This window comes from Gobio gobio (assembly GCF_949357685.1).
Source record: "Gobio gobio genome assembly, chromosome: 13".
Lineage (NCBI taxonomy): Eukaryota > Metazoa > Chordata > Actinopteri > Cypriniformes > Gobionidae > Gobio > Gobio gobio.
In genome coordinates, this window is record NC_137106.1 from 13,535,630 (window position 1) to 13,541,847 (window position 6,218).

Sequence of the window (6,218 nt, forward strand, 5' to 3'; positions counted from 1 at the left end):
ATCATACAATGTGATTTTCTGGATTTTTGTCTCTCACATTTTTCTCTCACAGTTGAAGTGTACCTATGATAATAATTACAGACCTCTACATGCTTTGTAAGTAGGAAAACCTGCAAAATCGGCAATGTATCAAATACTTGTTCTCCCCACTATATATACTGCTGTTATCTGCCGGATTTTAAGGTGCTGTATGTAAGTTTTTGACTGTACTCAAGCATAACAATACAATAATGTTTGCAGATATTTAGGAAACATGCTAAGTTCACATACTTCTTTCTCTGAAAAGCAATGCTACAGCCAGTTATTATACTTTGAAATGTGCATTCCGTGTCGGAATGTCTGTTTTTGTCTGTGCGATAACGCACTTGCCAGTTTATCCAATAATATTTTGACACCACAGGTTGCCAATTGCTGGAGAACACAGCGTATTGCTGCCATGGAAGCCAGCAAAAAAACTTTATCAGAGATCGCAGATCTCCTCGCTTTCTATTGTCAATTGGGTTCGCCCGAGTCTGAGGAGGAGGGGGCGGGGACGGGGGCGGGGCAAACAATATTTTGAATTTGGACTGCAGTACCCATTTTAACCACTAGCTATCATTCTTACATACGACACCTTTAAATAGGCAAATGATAAAGAGTCTATGATTGGATCATTATTGCAGTGATTATTATGTTTCTATGTTATATGTTTGGCAGCAGTTCTTCTGATGCAGTGTGTAGCTTTTCATTTCTTAAAGAATCATGCAGGAAGTCACATCATGGCCATATTCCTGGATGACAATGTCAAGATTCGTCATGCTCAAATTGTGAATGGTTGGGAGGCAGCATGAAGAAGCATTTTCACACATGAATTGGCACCTCTGAGTCCCGACCTTAAATTCATTGAAAGTCTTTGGGATGTGCTGGAGGAGTGCTGGAGTCTTGCATTGTCAATACAAGACCTTTGATGGAAACAACATCACAGCATGTATTAGGTGCCAATTCATGTCTGAAAACGATTCATCATACTCAAACTTTTCATAATCAAATGATTTTGTCCATGTGACATAACAAATCCCACCCACACTATCCAAACAAGCCATTTTAGAGGTTTATTGGATAATTTTTTGTTCATGAGGAGAATGTTTCGAGGAAGCTATGACACTTGCAAGGTGTTCTATTAGTAAAAGTCCTCTTATATGTCAAAAGATCAAGGGACATTTGATTTGTCATTTCATGGCCCCTTTAATTAAACAGGAAGTCTTATACACCCTAGACGAGTGGTTTGTAAACTGTGGTCTAGGGACCCCCATGGGCCACATAGAGGTGGAAATGTTTAAAGAATTTTTTATTTTATTTTATATATATATATAGCCTATATATATATATATAAACAGTGCACAAAAAAAATAAATACAATTATTTTTAATTAATTTAAATAAATCATTAAAATTATATTAAAATAAATAAAGAAATAAATGATTAAATAAAGAAATAAATTAATAAAATAACAGGACATTAGAAAAAATTATATAACTTAATATAAACTACATATTTTTCCACCTAATTTTGGACAGGACGGACAGTTGCATCAGAGTATTTATTGATATTTAAAAACCTGAGCTGCATTTCAGATTGCTTTTAGCTTCATAATTTATTTGACTCATTTCGGAGCAACAAATGTGATTATTTAAGTGGGGAATAAAACAAACACTCATCTCTAGAGGGTTCTGGCTGGCCATATTTCTTTGCCAAGGCTTTGCATCAACATCAATTGCACACCAGTCCAAATAAGCCACTAATTATCTGCAGTGTGTGATATATCACCAGCCTCTAGGTGGCATTATTGAGCACTAATCCACTAATACCATTATAGTAATAAAAACCCCCACAGAGATTTCTTAATGTTCATACAAAGTCTCTCATACTTCTTATGACATTTTTTTCCACTATGGAAATTTATAAATGTTATGTAATGTACTATTTTATATAAGCATTAGCCTATATAAAAAATATACCTCAGTCTGAATTCATTCAGCTTCTACTGCCTGTATGCATCTAGTGGTTCAGCAATGCATTTTAATCTTGCTTTTCTGCACTTCATTCCGTTTTCAAGGTCAAACTGGGTGAATTTTAAAAGACTTGACGTTGTGAAAGAGGTAATCGCTTTGGTAAGGAACTAGAAATACCAAACCGACCAAATAATAAGTACATCCGGCATTAAGTATGTGGGTTTCAGTTGTTTTTGTTTTTTTAAACCTTTGGATGTCTGCCGGTGTGCTTAGAGGCTCTCTAGACTAAATAATAGGGAGAATCACCTTGCATAGAAAGTCATGGTGCTTATACTGGATTATAACCACTTGCTGTTCTAGCAGACCCTTTGATTCAAAGTGGCTTACAGTACAGTAATTGTGGGAGCAGGCAGATTGCCAGGTCCTCAATGGTCCAGCCAACAGCAACAGTAAAGAGTATTGAAGACAGTGGTACAGCTGAGCATGTGCATCTGATAGCTGTGTACATAATAGCTGTTTGTACTGCTGCAGCATAATACAGAACACACACACACACACACACACACACACACACACACACACACACACACACTCAAAAGCGGGTAACAAAAGTGTTTGTAATATCTATGATATTTTTTGTGTGAAAAGGATTGATAGACAATTGACTTTATGTCTGCGGATTTTTGCATGTCTTTCATTGAGGTCTTCTTGATGCCTTTTAAAAATGTCACAGATTAGCCTGACATAGCCCTACATTATCATTAGTGTATTTGAGTGCCATTAAAAACATTTTGTGCTTTGTGCCATCATTTGACTCAATGAAACATCCTCACCGTGCACACTCCATATCCACCCACTACCATCTCACAAAGACAACCATTCATACACTGTTTTACTCTGGCAACAGATTCACCGGCACGCTGGCAGATGGTCTGTGGTTGCCAGTGGTAACCACTCTCAGCGAGAAGCAACAGTTGCTCTTCTCTGCTCCCTTTGAGAGAATAAAAAAGTCAAGAGGTATTGGCATATCGCTGCCTTGCCACAAAATGGGCAAGCCTACAAGACAACACGGAACAGCAATCCTGGCGTGATGGAAAAGGAAATTGTGCCAGTACTGGGGAATACTTTGTTACATCGATCTCTACTTTTCTTGATAGTATTTGAGCAAAAAATGCTCAATACGCAGTCGCACTATGATTATTTGGCCAGTCAAATGCAACTGAAACACAGAACAGATGTGTTGTGTCAGTGTTGGTTGATGCAAACTTGATGCAATCAAACTGTCGGCTGTTTTTAGAACCGCAGGGAGGGTGGGATGGTAATGCTAGCAGGCTAAAGTTAGCATTTCCAGATCCCCTATTGCACCTTTAACTTTAGGGCTGTTTAAAAGTATTTTCTAAATGTGTGTAGTATGAATGTAATCTGGATGTGTACAACATTCATCATGTTGTCAATATCGTGCGACCTACAGCGTCAGTTGTGTTTCTTCACTGCCAGTAAAGTAAAGTAAATTGCGTATAAAGTGGTGCAGGTATGGCGTCACTTTTTAGGCCAACCGGCAGTTAGCATCACGCTGGTTCCCATGAGAAAAATGTAATAATTTATGGTACTTGCACGTTTTGTCACAGATGAACACAACTGTTATGCATTTTGAACTACACCACGTTCACTCGACTTAAACGTTACCATCACTAAAGCTTCTGACATTTTTCTGGTAAACATTTTCCCAGAAAGTTTGAGTTAGAATAGTTGATAAGAGCACAATTATGAGCATAACAAGTCTGTAAAAGCGGACTGTTTACCTGTTTGCCCTGATAATCTTTTAATCTCGTTTAATCTCCTTGACAGCTCTGTAGTCCCATTTAGCCACTTGTTAGCAACTGCCTTTTTCAAGACAGGTAACAGATTTAAAAAATCCAGAATGGGGTAATACTGATTTGAACAGTTTATGTGAACACTCACCTGCTCCTAACGTGGTCAAACTCAAGACAGAGACCAGTTTATGTCCATATTTTCATGGTGAAACGTCCAGAAAAAGGAAAGAAAAGAAAGAAATATGAATATTTGCACTGTCACCACAAATCGCTCTCTCTACACAGTATGTACACTCACCTAAACGATTATTAGGAACACCATACTAATACTGTGTTTGACCCCCTTTCGCCTTCAGAACTGTGTTAATTCTCCATGGCATTGATTCAACAAGGTGCTGAAAGCATTCTTTAGAAGTGTTGGCCCATATTGATAGGATAGCATCTTGCTGGAGATTTGTGGGATGCACATCCAGGGCACGAAGCTCCCGTTCCACCACATCCCAAAGATGCTCTATTGGGTTGAGATCTGGTGACTGTGGGGGCCATTTTAGTACAGTGAACTTATTGTCATGTTCAAGAAACCAATTTGAAATGATTCGAGCTTTGTGACATGGTGAATTATCCTGCTGGAAGTAGCCATCAGAGGATGGGTACATGGTGGTCATAAAGGGATGGACATGGTCAGAAACAATGCTCAGGTAGGCCGTGGCATTTAAACGATGCCCAATTGGCACTAAGGGGCCTAAAGTGTGCCAAGAAAACATCCCCCACACCATTACACCACCACCAGCCTGCACAGTGGTAACAAGGCATGATGGATCCATGTTCTCATTCTGTTTACGCCAAATTCTGACTCTAACATCTGAATGTCTCAACAGAAATTGAGACTCATCAGACCAAGCAACATTTTTCCATTCTTCAACTGTCCAATTTTGGTGAGCTCGTGCAAATTGTAGCCTCTTTTTCCTATTTGTAGTGGAGATGAGTGGTACCCGGTGGGGTCTTCTGCTTTTCTGCTTTGTGCGTGTTGTGGCTTCACAAATGCTTTGCTGCATACCTCGGTTGTAACGCGTGGTTATTTCAGTCAAAGTTGCTCTTCTATCAGCTTGAATCAGTCTGCCCATTCTCCTCTGACCTCTAGCATCAACAAGGCATTTTCGCCCACAGGACTGCCGCATACTGGATGTTTTTCCCTTTTCACACCATTCTTTGTAAACCCTAGAAATGGTTGTGCGTGAAAATCCCAGTAACTGAGCAGATTGTGAAATACTCAGACCGGCCCGTCTGGCACCAACAACCATGCCACGCTCAAAATGGCTTAAATCACCTTTCTTTCCCATTCTGACATTCAGTTTGGAGTTCAGGAGATTGTCTTGACCAGGACCCTAAATGCATTGAAGCAACTGCCATGTGATTGGTTGATTAGATAATTGCATGAATGAGAAATTGAACAGGTGTTCCTAATAATCCTTTAATTGAGTGTATAGTGTGAGGTGACTGCGTCGTTAAGGTTTTGTTTTGTTTTTTTGTTTTTTTTTTAGTTAAACCAAAAATATAAAATATGCTAAGAAAAAGCAAGAATATTTGCACACACCTTTGCAGCTGAAAGGTTCTTGCACCTGTGTCTTTGTTTTCTTCTTTCTCCAAGCGGGAAATAAAATCCTTTTTGGGATTGGTCAGGTTTCACGGCAAAAAATGTATACTATATTTCGAATCGATTTACAGTAAATTAAAAATACTTTATTTTGGGTGCCAGGGGGTTATTTCCCCACAATGCAACTTTAAAATTCAGTAACATACTGTATAACTGCCCTACTGTAAAATACAGTTAAATACTGTGAAATTTACAGAAATTGCTGTACTTCTTTTTGTAGGATCTGCTTTCAGCCCACTGTGTTTATGTTTAGGAGTGGGGCTACTTTTTCTCTAAAAAAAGAGTTTCCAGTTTCCAAATTTGAATATGGAATAACACATTTTATTAAATAAAATGCAAAAAATTTATAAATAAAATCAATCTATAAGTATTCAAATCCAAAGTGTTATAGGCTGCATTCAAAAAAATGTGCATACTTCAAAGTAGATTAAAAAAACGTGTGAAAAGAGTAGTCTGTCCAATTCAAAGTGTTCATAAAACAGTAGGCAAAAAGTTGAATATGAGGTGAGGTGAATATGCATAATATGCATTTTTTTTCATATTAAAATTTATTCAAATGTAGTATTTTTGTTCATTTATTTTATAAATGTTTCCTTTTAATGAATCTTAACATTTTCTTTATGATTTCTATAGTCTATGCATTAATTTATTCATCATTAATCATTCAATTCCTAAATTCCTGCATTACTTGATTATTATTTTACATGTTATTGATTTCTTTAACCATTTACATATTGTACAATATACTCTGATATGTTT